General features: G+C 39.8%; 2 protein-coding genes across 2 annotated transcripts in view; one reads left to right on the top strand and one right to left on the bottom strand.

Moving 5' to 3' along the window:
- The window catches only part of LOC134539483 (glutamate receptor ionotropic, kainate 2), a 639,484-nt gene that overhangs the window by 43,871 nt on the left and 579,866 nt on the right, over positions 1-15,747 (top strand). The window lies entirely within an intron of this gene.
- Positions 1-15,747, bottom strand: part of LOC134539484 (glutamate receptor ionotropic, kainate 2-like) — a 128,355-nt gene that overhangs the window by 36,177 nt on the left and 76,431 nt on the right. Inside the window, exon 2 of the mRNA XM_063381557.1 lies at positions 12,106-12,267. The gene's annotated coding sequence lies outside the window, so the exon portion shown is untranslated. The remainder of the gene's footprint in view (positions 1-12,105; positions 12,268-15,747) is intronic.

Consider the following 15,747-nt stretch of genomic DNA (forward strand, 5'->3'; position numbering starts at 1 on the left):
TGTGATTATTCCGAACACGAACCAAACCCTTTTACTCCCGACTGCCTCTACCCCTCTTCCCGGGGGTTGGCGGATGTGTATGCGCGCGTATATATACACCTATATATATAAAAAAAAACACCGCCACTTTGCACAAAGAAGAGATAACGAGCCCATACATCTTGCTGCAACCATCCCCCTCCGCACTTCTTTGGCACGCCAGACCCGACCAACAAACAAACCAGCCAACACCACCACTACTCTTCTCTTTCGCCGAGCCTACACCTCTACGCCACGGGCATTAAGCCATTAATTTATATTCACCCCCTTTTGTTCCTTTGCTCGGTACCAATTTTTTTTTTTACCACCACCCCCCACTCCACTATTTTCCCTTCTCACAACCTACCTCCTTTGCGTTCCCCTTCTTCCAGGTTTCTTGGCCTGCCTTTGCGGTCTTCGAAAGTAGCCTCATTTTCGGGTTTGAAAAAAAAAGGTCTTTCTCTTAACTCATTTGCTGTAAATGGAGTCTTTTGTCGACGGGGAAGGAAGGTTGATTTGCAAATTATTAAAAAATAAAGAAAAGGAAACCTCTTTGGCTGTTTCCTCGCTGTAGCGAACGGTATGGTTGTCAAACAGGTATAAAAGGGATTGTTCAAAATCCGAGCAGATTGTCTGCTATTGTAAACTGCTTGTGCAGCTTGTGAAAACGAATTCCTAATGAGCGTTCCATTGTTTGAACGTGGAATAAGTTATAATTTTTTTAAATACAGAATGACGTCTGTGAGTGGAATATTACGTCGCACGGTTTTGCACGAGAAAGGAAAAACTTTCCAAATGGCGATGGGTTGAGGGCAGACTCCCATCAGAATTTCAACAGGTCCGGAGTATTACATCAAAAAATGCTCCATTATAATAAAAAAAATCCCTTTCGGCACAACCTACAGGTGTAAGTAGATTTTGAACCGCCAACTTATCTGGAAAATTTTAAAATCTTAATGTACATAACATCCCAAATGTTCTCAAATATCCAATATTCTAAAATGATCGATATAACATTTTCTCATATTCCATGTAGCAAAAATGTTTTGAATGTTTTTAACTCAATGCATCCAGCATTGAATAGCTTAGAAATAGGTTTCATATTATGTCTACTAAGGTAGCGGTGAATTTTTTTTAACCTTCAAACACTATTTTTTTTTATCCCTTTCACTAGTACCTGGACGTATAACTATTTGCTTTAGACCAAGGCTTAGGATAATATTAAGATGATTTAAAATGAATTAGAACAAAATTGATAGTGAGGACGTATGAAGTTTTTAAAATTACAACCCTTCTTGTTTATACTGTAATATTTCACCTCATCATAAATTGTTTCCGACAATAGTTTGAGATCATGTTAAGGGTTTTTAAATAAATTATAACGGATTTGATAGTATGATAATTAAAACACAGAATTTTTTTGTCTTTCAACCCCAGTCATTTCCACTCCTTGCAATAATAGTTGATTACATAAAAATTTCCTTTAGACAAAGGTTTTATACCAAATTTAGTAAGTTAAAATAAATAAGAACGGATTCAATAGTCAACATGGTACAGAAGTTTTATTTATTTTTTGACTCCAACCCCTAGAGTAATATCGGGCAGCTCTGTACTTACAACACAGGGGGTAGAGTGAAAAATAACCTAGCAGCAAGAGGTGTGACATCATAATTATTTTTACTGATAAATATTGCTAAATAACATATTATTTTATCTGGCATCCAAACTTATTTTTGAGAAATTTGAAGCACCAGAGTTCCATTTCCCCTTATAAATACATACAATTATAAAAATTATTTTTTCTACGAGAAAAGAAAGTTTTTTTTTTCGTTTTCATAATGTTGGTACCATTCGTATCAGACATAATTTTTTTTTTCATACTGGGAATACCTACCTGAAGTGACTACACGCCGGGATTTCATAAAAAAAAAAAAAAAATTCTTGGATCTGTCCAGTATTAGTCCAGCGTGGTAATACGACACTGAGTCCCGAGTCTTGAAAAGAAATTTCCCAAAATCGAAAAAAAAAAAAAAAAACAACTTCAAAGCAGTTATGAGGACTGCCGACAGAAGTGAAAACTTAAAACTATAAACAAAGTGTTGTTATTTTTGGATATCCAAATTAATTGTTTGATCTTAAATTAAAACTTGTAAATCAAAGTGACTTTTATTACTATTAATAATAGAATTAAGAAAATACAAATATAATTGGAAATAAGAAATTAATAACTTTGTAAAATATAATTGTGTAACATAAGAAAATATTTTTTGAAAAATAATCAAAGACTTTTTCGCAATTTTTACGAAAAAATATCACACAACAAATTTGTTTATCACGTTTGTAAAATAACTACTAAATTACTATAAAATACGCATTGCATAGCAATTGTAGGTATAAAAAAATAATGATGTTCTTAATTGTTAGGTTATATTGCTACAAAGACTCCGTTTTCTTCGTTATTCAAACTATATTATCTATATGAGAATATAAATATATGTTATACTCACTTTTCACTGCACAGTAATCGTATACTTAAGATTTAAAATAAAAATTGAACAAAAACATAATTCGAACACTAATAGGAACATATATAGTGTTATCGTTAACACGTCACGTGACCATGTCGATGACGACTTACGTGAATTTACTCCCCATCCAAACCTTCCCATAGAAGTTTTTTCACTTCAAAAAAATCTGAAACGGGATCTTTGTCAACCAACCAGGAGTCTTGTCTTCACCTCTGGATCGAACACCTGGACGTTATTTTCGGGAAGCTTTGCAGTCTACGCCGCGGCCCGCTTTGTCTGCAGCCACTTGAATGGACCCGATGCGTAGTTAGTTAGCTCATTGTTTTTAAACGCGGGGCCGCGCTGCAGAAGGATGAAATATCGCTGTTGCGAAACAGCTCCCTTACCATTGGTCCGCTCCAGTTATTTACGCTCCAGTTATTTATGCATCGCTCCCACGCGCTACCTGGCCGGAGCCGGCGTCAAGCACAGAGCAAGGAACACCACAGAAGCGAAACGCGCGAGCTCTTTGGCTGCCCAGGACTGCATCGAAACGGGAAGCCTTCATTTCACAGACGAGAGAGCCACACCCGAAGTTCCCCGAAGTTCATGCTCGCTTTTTTGTTTACATGATTTCACAGTATCTTTAATGTAGCCATCTTAACCAAATCAACCGTCCACAATGTTTTAAAGTATTTATAATGTAGTTAACTTAACCTAATTGACCATTAGTTATCATGAGTTACAATGAACAAAAAAAAAAAAAAACCCCGAGGATGCACTATCGGGCGTTTGGCTCTCTCGTCTGTGAAAAGAAGGCTTCCCTATCGAAACATCTCATTGGAAGACGCCCTTGGCCCGTCGCTGACGTGACGAACCCAGGAGAACGCCAGACGTTGGCTTAAACTTAAAAACTTGGCAGCAATATCACTGAGAGAAACGTTTGTTTGCCTCCTCAACAAAATATTTGTTTCTATATGGCGAAATAAATATATTTTGTTAATTCAAACAAATATTTTGTAGTAGGAAAGATTCTGTTGACCCAACCAAAATGATTTTGTCAACTCAACTGTATATTTGGTTAGGTGTAACAAATCAATTTTGTTACTTACCAATTTTGGTTAAGCTAACAAAATATTTTGTTACAGCAAGTAAATATCTGTTTCGCCACATATAAACAAATATTTGTTTTATTTAAACAAACCTTTTTCTCTCTGTAATTCCAAGTGGGTCAAGAACCTTTGCAGCTCTAATTCACCGTTTCTTTCAAAATATGCGGGGCAGGGGAATCTGGCCTGACAGTCGAATGTACTTAAGATTGAGAAATATAAAAAAAAAATTCACGTAATGCGGTGTTATTACATAAAAAAATACACAATCTCACTGTGGAAGAAACGTGACAAACACAATATTGACCTGAGCCAAAACACGTTTCAACTTTTCAACAACACATGTAGGCTTCAAGAAAACTAATAGGTACTGCGCACGTAAAAATACACCGTAAATGAGTAAATTTACATGGAAACAGCTGTAACTTTACGAAAATAGCATCGCGGCAATGCTGGGCCCGGATTCTTACCCGGGAATTTATGCCTTGTGTTGTCCCAGTACCTCCAATAGTTGAAGTTGTTCATAAACCTTTCCTTTAATAGTTTTCCAGTGTTAACGGCGCACATTAATAAGCGCAAGAAAAAAAGTCAAATTATGAAATATTTGATTATCTTTTCCATAGTTAAAAAAATTGTGCTTTCATTAAACTTCAATTAAAATATAAAGCTTGCGCCAACTTTCGTGAGAAAGACTCAGTATTATCTCGAAAAAATTATTTAATATGTGTGCAAAAATATCCACAGCTTTGTATTGCACTAAGTTACAATATATTTCTTATAGTATCGAACTATTTCTTGGCAACTTGTTTCCCAAGGAATATTTTATAAAAAAAAAAACAGAAAAATGTTTTGTTGCATAGAAATTAAATTTTCCATTCAGCGCCCCGTTTAAAACATCAAGTGTTGTTGAATTTAATTGTTACACGAAAACTTGAGCTATAATTTTATTTGAAATTATAAATTATTCCCGGTGCGAAATTAGTCGTCTTGACTCAGGGAAATTTCTTCCATGATAAATAATCCGAGGACTATATACATATATTTGTACACTCCTTGCGGGGGAAGAGAAATAAATGCTCAACCCAGCGAAAATAAATTCCCTTTAATAGGGACTTTCAAGATAGAAACCTTTTTCCTGAGATAAGGGCGAAATAAAAGCTGAAACATTCCCGGCAGATAGCTTCCTTCGGCGGAGCACTCTGCGACGATGACCCTTAATGACCAGGCGTCAACAGGACCGGGCCAGATAAGAAGAGTGTTTTGCCCCCCCTCCCTTTTCAACCCCCGGCCCCGTGACAGTGTAACGGCCACGGCTCCGAGGCCGCCGTAACGGCGTAACGTTGGCAACGCTGGGCCACTGCGACTTAGCCCCGGCAGATGGCAGCACCAGCGGAATAGCTTCGAAATTACAAGAATTATGTCTGATTAAAAAAAATTGGTTGTCTGTAAAGTAGGTTTACGGACGATAGTTTAAAGTGACAACGTCATAACAAAACATTGATGAAATGATTGCATACTTTTATGAATAAAATGGAATAATTTATATTTTAATAATAAAAGAACAAATACTTGAAATTATACTAGTAATCATATTTTTAAAATGCAAGAATAATTAACCTTTATTGCCGAAATTGTTGTTGTAATAAGCAATGAAAACCACATTAACTTTTCACTGCACTTTATAAACAGTCGACGAAACAGTTCACGTGTAGATGTAAGTTGTGTGCTGCCGCTGTCTTTCTTCTCCTCGGACGCATAGGCCAATCGAGTGGAAGAGAAATAGATGCGGAGCAAGCGTACAATTAGCGTAACGGGACACCGCGTAACGGGAAACTTTTTCGTGCGTGCAGCCGGCGTTCATCGATTTATTAGACTTTGGCACGTCAAAAAATTATCTGTATAAGTACTATTGTTAATTTTATATTTTGATCAATAAGGTCGTGAAAAGTATAAGATTTTGAGCCATCATTTTTATTTTTATTAATATTGTTCATGTTTACTACTGTCGTCCATAAATTTCAGAATTACTCTCATAGCGACATAAATAACATTTTATACATCAAAACGATTTTATCGGAAACACTGAATCCACGTATATTTATTAGCAGTGGGGAAAATAATTGACTGTTGTTTTAAATTTAAATTTCACGCTCCGGCACTGTGTTATTACGATAAAATTAAATAATGCCATTAACTACATCAAAATGGAATCAGATTTTGGGTACATATGTTACTTAATAATTTTATAATATTTTCTTTCTTAATATTTATAAAGAAGTACATAAAAAGTTAATTATATTTCTATACGGTACATATATAATTATTAAAATTTATATAAATGCATACATTAATAATTAATTATTTAAATTCCACATTTCATTAGACTAAATTAGGTAAGTCATGCGAATTTCGTAAAATTTCGTATATTGCCTTGGATTTCGGTGTTACGCTACGTATTGACTTAAATTTTGGTGTTATTGTGGTTTATTGTGCTGTTTGCCGCACAATCGTGTCTCCGATAAAGGGACGTCTATGACAATTGTTGATGGGCTGAAGAGCCCAAGGCTATCGCCTGCTAGGTGAGCGACACGGCAGCGGCAAGGCAGCAGAATGGCAGTGGCAAGACAGCAGAATGGCAGTGGCAAGACAGCATAATGGCAGCGGCAAGGCAGCAGAATGGCAGTAGAATGGCAGCAGAATGGCAGTGGCAAGACAGCAGAATGGCAGTGGCAAGGCAGCAGAATGGCAGTAGAATGGCAGCAGAATGGCAGTGGCAAGACAGCAGAATGGCAGTGGCAAGACAGCAGAATGGCAGTGGCAAGACAGCAGAATGGCAGTAGAATGGCAGCAGAATGGCAGTGGCAAGACAGCAGAATGGCAGTAGAATGGCAGCAGAATGGCAGTGGCAAGACAGCAGAATGGCAGTAGAATGGCAGCAGAATGGCAGTGGCAAGACAGCAGAATGGCAGTAGAATGGCAGCAGAATGGCAGTGGCAAGACAGCAGAATGGCAGTAGAATGGCAGCAGAATGGCAGTAGAATGGCAGCCGAATGGCAGTGGCAAGACAGCATAATGGCAGTGGCAAGGCAGCAGAATGGCAGTAGAATGGCAGCAGAATGGCAGTGGCAAGACAGCAGAATGGCAGTGGCAAGGCAGCAGAATGGCAGTAGAATGGCAGCAGAATGGCAGTAGAATGGCAGCAGAATGGCAGTAGAATGGCAGCAGAATGGCAGTAGAATGGCAGGGGCAAGACAGCAGAATGGCAGTAGAATGGCAGCAGAATGGCAGTGGCAAGACAGCATAATGGCAGTGGCAAGGCAGCAGAATGGCAGTAGAATGGCAGCAGAATGGCAGTGGCAAGACAGCAGAATGGCAGTGGCAAGGCAGCAGAATGGCAACAGAATGGCAGTAGAATGGCAGCAGAATGGCAGTGGAAAGACAGCAGAATGGCAGTAGAATGGCAGTAGAATGGCAGCAGAATGGCAGTGGCAAGACAGCAGAATGGCAGTGGCAAGACAGCAGAATGGCAGTGGCAAGACAGCATAATGTCAGTGGCAAGGCAGCAGAATGGCAGTAGAATGGCAGCAGAATGGCAGTGGCAAGACAGCAGAATGGCAGTGGCAAGGCAGCAGAATGGCAGCAGAATGGCAGTAGAATGGCAGCAGAATGGCAGTGGCAAGACAGCAGAATGGCAGTAGAATGGCAGCAGAATGGCAGTGACAAGACAGCAGAATGACATTGGCAAGGCAGCAGAATGGCAGCGGCAAGGCAGCGGTAAGTCAGCAGAATGGCAGCAGAATGGCAGCGGCAAGGCAGCAGAATGACAGTGGCAAGGCAGCAGAATGGCAGCGGCAAGGCAGCGGTAAGTCAGCAGAATGGCAGCGGCAAGGCAGGGGTAAGGCGCTCATTTCAAACACATGATCACCTGTACAGCGTGCAATGCGAGGCAAAGTGCTCAGTACAAGTGCATACTCTGCAAAGGATTCATTATTCTCCCCAGATGCGGGAAGAGCTTTTGTCTCATAACACAGTCAGTAGCGAATGAATAATTTCAGAACCAAGCAAACTTTATCGAAGCCTAGCAAGTAGTAAAGCTTTCCAGCATTAAAATAAATATCCATACATGGCTGATTATGAGGGTAGTGTTATTTTATTAATTCATTTGCTTCCATAATTTTGTGTTTTTGATAGTATTTCAAATAAATTCATAATATAACTATTTTTCTTTGTTAAGTGTTAGGTAATATACGTATATTTTTATTAGTTTTTAAGAACTTAAAGGCCAATTTTTATATCAACCCTAGCATGAAATAAGATCTTATAAGATGTTAAATACATTTTAAAATTAAACTTTGTTCGTAGACTTTAACAAGATTTTTTTTTTTGTAAATCATTCATCAACTAAAATTTGAATTTCTCAAAGCCCTGAAAAACCAATTTTTTACTGACTAATTAATGATATACAAAAAATAGGTACTTCGAGACAAAGGATGCACAGAGATTAATTTAAAATTGTATACAAACATAATTACATGCTCTTAGTTCATGCTAGTGTCGACATAAACTTTGGATTTAAGTATTTAAATATCATTAATAAACACTATTAAGCTTATAAAATAATATTATAAACAATTAACGATATTTATATTATAAATTTACTTAAAATAATGAAAAAAACACGAAATTATGGGAATTAAAATAATTTAGGATACTACCATCTCAATATGTATAATTTACGAAGCAAAAACAAACAGCTATAGTTCAAACAACTCCGCACTCTTCATTGCAGATTTCACAGGGAAACGCAGCATGCTACCCACGGGTGAAAGATTGCAAGTTTTGGAAACTTTGCCAAGCTTGCCGGCTGTTAATGACAACTGACTTGCACGAGGTTAAAACAACTACATTGTGGTTCGCTTCACAACTTCACGCGGATCCAAGCCAAGAATTCCGCGTTGAAATCTAAACCTGAGTGACTGGAACCAAAATTATGTCAAGTGTAATTGATGTAAACACTGTAATATTTTTTTTTGTAAAAGGAACAGAAATATACATGAAAAACTATATATATTTGTAAATTTGTACATTTACACGAAAACTACAGTACGTATAACCACAAAATAGGGCTCGCAATTATACTAGATTCGTATTACTAACAGCGAATTTATGCCTTGTGTCGTCAAAGTACCATCAATAAGAATTATTTGTAAACCGTTCCTTGAATAGATTTCCAGTATTAACTGTGAAACATTACTAAGCATTTTAAAACAAAATAAAGTCTAATAATTGAATTTACGAATATTTTCTTCATTGTCTAAAAAATTATGCTTGAATGAAATATCAAATAAAACATTAAAAAATTGCCAATTTTCGTAAGAAATCCTCAGTGTTATCTCGAAAATTGCATTTCACATGTGCATAAATAACCATATCCATGTGCTGTACAAAGTTACAATATATTTCTTGCAGTGTTACAAACTATTTATTGGCAGCTGGTTTCCAAATCCTTTGTAAAAGTACAGAAATTTGTTTTTTTCCCCTGTGATATTTAGTTGCAGAAATCAACTGGAGGAATTAAAATATGTAAATGGGGAAGAATTAACTGGTTTGCAATAAAACGTCACTGTTTTGTAGTAGTTTAACAACTTCAAGGTTAGAGCGTGTATTCAGGGCAGCTCTGACCTCGAGACTGGAGCCTTAAGACCAACGCTGCTAAGCAGCAAACACAAAAAAGAAGAAGGGTTTTGAAGGAAGAGAGGGGAAAGGGCGGGCTGGATACTCGTAAAAACCGCCTCCCCCATAACATCAGAACTGCAACTTCTCCCATAACCTTTCCAATGAACTGACTGTGTTTGCTACTGCTGTAGGCCCCGACTACACACCATAAAAGTGTTTGCGAAGGCTTTGAAGTTACAGAACTGCTGCTTTCATTGTTCGGATGATTTCAACATTCGCCCTAAGAAAAAAATATTACATTCAAGCAGTGAAGAGGGTTTGAGGGTTTCACTTGTCAGTGGTTACTGAAAATAGTTGTGGAAGTTTGGCTGGCCTAAGAAAACTTCACCAATGAAGAGAAATGTGATAAACTTAATATTTACTTTTAGTTTGTTTAATTAAAACGTTTGGATCAGTTAATAAATTGTGGTAGAACTGTCTATCGAGCCTTTTTGTAAGACTAATCCCGGAAATAATCACAGATAAGTTCTCTTTCAGCTAAACTATGTTTACGGAGAGAAAGATATTTTATCCAAACCTTTGATAATTGCATTTAACTTTGGTCTTTAAATGTGTAAATAATATTTATATATTTTTTATTTCACTTGTAAAAATTGCATACACAATTTAAAGACTATTACTTTTGAAGCAGTAAAATGGAAATGTACAATGTAACTACGAAAACTAACATTAGGAGGAAACAACCCTAGCGCAAAAATAAAAATTGAAAATTAATACGTGCACAAAAATTGTTTATCCGAACGTAAAAAAAAGTAGTTCACACCCTAAAATATAAATACGTGAATTTAGTACTCTAATGTTTTGAAGTTACAAACAACTGTGTAATGTAGTCCTGCAACAGATCGCGGCACTTCCAGTTTGTACTCAAATTGCTTCAACTGCTACAGTGGCTCCAATTGCTCCAACCGCTACAATGGCTCCAATCGCTCCAACCCCTACAATGGCTCCAATTGCTCCAACTGCTTCAATGGTTCCAATTGCTTCAACTGGCTTCAATTTCCCGAAACGCTTGCAGTCATTTTGTTGCAAATGGTCACAACGTCTCAAATAGCTTTCTCATTATTCTAAATTGTGTAAGTCATTAACGCCTTTTTTTACAGAAATTAAATTAAGGAAACAAAACAATACTTTTTAATGTAAAACTGTTATATTTTTATTTTATATGCGTGCAGGTTATAGGAGTCAATCAATGTGTGTAGTCCGTACCTCTTAGTTCATGAAGTATAAGTTAATAAATTATAGTTCTCGTTTATTTGGTGATAAATAAATTTTCAGCATTTTGCAAGTGTCTCCTTTTCGTTGAATTTTCGTCCAAATATTGTTTATTTTATGAATTTGCTCAATTGTGCGGTTTTTAATGAATATCTGTCTGTATAATTTTTTTTTTACAAACGCACCTCCTTATGTGCGTCATTTTCAGAATGTAGCATACGTCCAGATAAGTGTCTTATTTTTTTTTTACTAATGTGTGTCCTTTTTGATTAGCATGCGTCAAAATATTAGTTTTTTTATGAATACGCTTTCAATATTGCATACGTTTTTTTACTAATGTAGTTTTTTATGAATTATTGTCTTTTTAAAAGAATGTACTTATAAAACAAATTTCGATAAACTCGACTATAAACTAATTGGCGTAAATGCAATTATTTTTGTGAAATAATTTTTTTAAAAATAATTTAGTACTGATATAATATCTTCGTTTCAAAGACGTCGCGACGTGGTTGCCCCCCTCCTCTCCTTATCCCCCCTCCCCACCCTCGTTCCAACTCCAGGCATCACGGGGGGGGGGGGGGGGGGGCGTGTATATAAAGCCCCGGGAAGCTCCGCCCCCAATAAGCACATGATGCACGCGCCCTTGTTCTGCATGGTGGAGTGTGTATTCTTCGGCCTGAGACATACTTAGGTCCTACCCTAACATGGACCCCACCCCAAACACACACTTAGATTAACTTAGGCTAGGAAAATAAAAATTGCCCCCTTCTTCACTTCACTCGTCTCAGCACGGTCGCCCTTGTTCCTGAGTCCGGGAGCTGGGCAGCCGTCAGCGCGGGACCTCCTTCGGGACGAGCGGCCATCAGGAGCCACGCGAGACCAGAGAGCTCTCCCCGCTGACCGGATACCATTCCCCTTCCCCTGCTCACCCCTGAACCCACCCTGCTCCCGCCGCGCCTCATCGCCGCTGTGATGTGGTTCAAGTGCCTTTCTAACCTCTAACGTCGCCACATCTTCCCGGTCAAAGATTCTCCGGAAATGGTGCTCGACCACGTCTGAAGACCGTCAGTGAGTAAGTATATAAGAATTACAATCCCTGTCATTAAAAAAAAAACAGCCTCTTTCTAAAACCAAATCCCTTTTTGGCACGGCCTACAGGCCTATGTAGATTTAGAAGTAACTTTTTATTCTGGGAAAATATTTTGGAAACCTCCCAGGACGCTGAAAAAGCCTCAAATTTCTTGGACTTACGCCTCAGGACGCCAAACAAGTCTCAACTATCTTGGACGCGCGTCTAAGGACGCCGAACAAGCCTCAAATTTCTTGGACTGAAACCTCAGGGCGCTGAACAAGCCTCAACTTTCTTGGACTGAAACCTCAGGACGTTGAACAAGTCTCAACTATCTTGGAATACCGCCTCAGGACGCCGAACACGCCTCACCTTACTTGGACGCTTGTCTCAGGAAGAAGAAAACTACTCACCGTACTTAGATGCGTGCCTCAGGACGTATAAAACCACTCACCTTTCTTGGAGGCGCGGAAGCTGTCGTCCCGCGGCACGTACTGGATGTCGTACACCAGCGTCGTGTTGGGCAGCAGGTGCTTGTCCTTGTTGACGCGGTACACGGCGTACTTGAAGGCCAGCTCCGTGCTGCTGTCCTTCTGGTCCTCCGTGAAGATGGCGCCTGCCGGACAAACACAAACGGCCGATGCGTGCAGGAACACAAGGCGAAGCCGCGTGAAAGTACAGAGCCAAGTCTCCAGACAGAACAGGGAGAATCCCAGAGGAGGATCAAGAAAGTCTACAGACAGCACAGAGAGAATCCCAAAGGAGGACCAAGAAAGTCTCCAGATAGCATAGGGAGAAGTCCAGAGGAGGATCAAAAAAGTCTCCAGACAGAACAGGGAGAAGCCCAGAGGAGGAGAAGAAAGACCCCAGACAGCTCAGGGAGAATCCCAGAGGAGGATCAAGAAAGTCTACAGACAGCACAGAGAGAATCCCAAAGGAGGACCAAGAAAGTCTCCAGATAGCATAGGGAGAAGTCCAGAGGAGGATCAAAAAAGTCTCCAGACAGAACAGGGACAAGCCCAGAGGAGGATGAAGTAAGTCTCCAGACAGCACAAGGAGAAGCCCAGAGGAGGATCAAGAAATTCTCTAGACAGAACAGGGAGAATCCCAGAGGAGGATCAAGAAATTCTCCAGACAGAACAGGTTAAAGCTCAGGGAAAATACAGCGTAAACCTCCAGACAGTACAGGTAGATGTAGTCTTTACTGTAACTACCAGAGAGTGCCTGCAGTCGCCACGCCCTACCAGGAACACCATCAATCAAGGGCAGCATCATAAAATGTAAATATTAAACTCATTAAAAGCCTAATGAGTATTACCAGCTTCTCTGACACCAAAAGGGCGTGAGCCCCAACAGTTAAATGGCTGATTCGTAAATCTCAAACGAACAGCAGATACTGAATGTAAATTAAGGAGTAATGATAGTAGCGAAATGCAAGATTATGGGTAAAATTTACGTGCATTTAGTAGTTGCCAAAGTATGCTAATAAATATTACACATCATATACACAGGCAGTGAGTTGCTTCATAATGAACAGCCAATTAAAAAAAAATCATTTATAAAAATATGTGTGCTTTAACACAATACTTAATATATATGTATCGTGCTATAAATAGGACTAAGCATACATATTTAAAAGGTACCTTTTCTTTAAACTATTTATCATGATCGTTATTGCAATATTAAATGCTCTGAAATATAAAAAAAATATATTTTCAAATATGTGTATTTCATTGAACTAAATAAATAAATGTTATTTAAAAGTTTCTTGATAGTGGTGGCGTATAAACTAATTTTAAAGTTCACGTCTCTCACAATAATTAAAACAGTAGACGTTCCCTTAAACATTTCACAGAAATAATGCCAGTAAACACGTGATTTAGTTCAGGGAAATTAGGCCACCGCGAAGCATTAAATCTTCCCGCTTGCAGTGCTTCCTTAAAGCAAAGTTATAGATATTTATAAAATTAAAAAAAAAAAGTTACAACGGCCATGAACCTCTCCAAAAGTGCCGTAACACTCGTTTCCAGTAGCGAACAGCCTGGGTCGCAAACAGGGCCGACACTTACTTGAAGATTGACGTGTCGAGTCAGGTACTTGCATGCGCGATAAAAAAAAAATGGCTCACGCAAAGTCGCTGGTCGTGAAAGGCGTAACCAAGCCTTTGAGAAAATTGCTATCTTTGCCACCCACTCCCTCCTGGCAGCAACGAAGCATGGTATCAGCCCGGTACCAACTCCAGTCAATTCGCTTCGGCCGCCGTGCGAAAAAAACACGCAGAATTCCAAGCGTAGCACATTCAAAAACTCCAACTTGTTAGTCACTATTCAGGTGTAACTACCACTCGCCATACCCCGGTGAATATTTGGTCGTACTTTCGAAACATCTAGCACGCCGCGTAGACGGCACACAGCCTCACTACGGTCCAGGCCAAGCTCTCACAGTTGACACCCCTCCTCACACCCCTCCTCTCAACCCCTACTCACACACCTCCCCATACTCCTCCTCTCAACCCCTCCTCTCAACCCCTACTCACACACCTCCCCATACTCCACTTCTCAACCCCTACTCACACACCTCTTCATACTCCACTTCTTAACCCCTACTCACACACCTCCCCATACTCCTCCTATCAACCCCTATTCACACACCTCCCCATACTCCACTTCTCAACCCCTACTCACACACCTCCCCATACTCCTACTCTCAACACCTCCTCTCAACCCCTACTCACACACCTCCCCATATACCTCCTCTCAACCCCTACTCAAACACCTCCCCATACTCCTCCCTACACCCCTCTTCGTAACCATTCTCACACCCCTCCTCATAACCCTTCTCACACCCCCTTCAAACACCCATCACACCCTTCCTCACTTACCTACTCAACGAAATTAATTTCTCCGCTAATTATTCTCATAATTTCCTTTTGCACGACAAGAAGACTACGCGCCAGCTCAGAGGAGACACCGCGCTGGAAGCACCAGCGAGCGTTGCGCCTATCATCCCGCCTCACTAACACAGACACACCCCCGACGAGGTGGACCCAGATAAAAAATATAAATAACCACGATTTTAACGAGAGACAGACAAATGGCGTCGCCAAGTGGTTGGCTTACTCCGACAGCAGGGAAGGGAATGCCGTTAAAAAAAAAAAAACGGGTTTGCCAGCATTGATTCCACCATGTACATTGGTTGAGAGCACACACACAGAGGGAAAGAGAGAAAGCGAGGTGTGGGATGGAACAATTTAGCGGTAACAGGAGCGAGAGTTGGACGATTTTAGTGATGGTCAAAAGGGGGTGGGGTGGGAGAGAGGGGGGTGGTTTCTGGTTTTTCCCGTGCCACTTCCCGGAAACATGATCGCTTCCTGCCTTCCTCCCACAGTTCCCGGGCAAGAAACAATCGGTCCGCGGGTAAGGTGGGGGGGGGGGGGGGATGGGGGTTGGTTAGGGGGTGGAAGAGGGGTGCAAAATACGGCGAGGCAGCAGAAATTTATCGGCCGCTTGAAGCGGTGGCGCGAAAGACTGCCATACTGGAAAACTACCATAATGAAAGAATTGTCGCCTGGACTCTTCGAAAAAGGCGAAAAAGTACCATAACGGAAAACTGCCATATTTACTTATACACTCCATGGAATGAGTACAACAGCATTGCTATCGAAGTAGTGTATAGAATAAAGTAGCTTGGCTTCTGGGTTGTAGCCGTGTCCTTGGCAAATAATTCAACGACGTTTCGGTCGAAATTGCAGTCGCCATCATCAGGGAGCATTGCAATGTACTGCTCCCTGATGATGGCGACTGCAATTTCGACCGAAACGTCGGTGAATTATTTGCCAAGGACACGGCTACAACCCAGAAGCCAAGCTACTTCAGACAATGGCCGTGAAAGAATACTTGGTAGGTAGCACTCTCAACCCTCTAGCTGTTTCTCAGGTTAACTTTAAAGCCTACAGATAACGCTTCTGACTGTCACAAATTCCCGCGTAGATCGCGCACTAGTAGAAACAAATGTTTCCAAAAATTTGTTACAGGGATTAGCACTGTATTCTTATTACGACGATTTGTAAAAAAAAAAAAAAAAAATTGTAGTTTTC

This window comes from Bacillus rossius, chromosome 15 (assembly GCF_032445375.1).
Source record: "Bacillus rossius redtenbacheri isolate Brsri chromosome 15, Brsri_v3, whole genome shotgun sequence".
NCBI classification, from domain to species: domain Eukaryota; kingdom Metazoa; phylum Arthropoda; class Insecta; order Phasmatodea; family Bacillidae; genus Bacillus; species Bacillus rossius.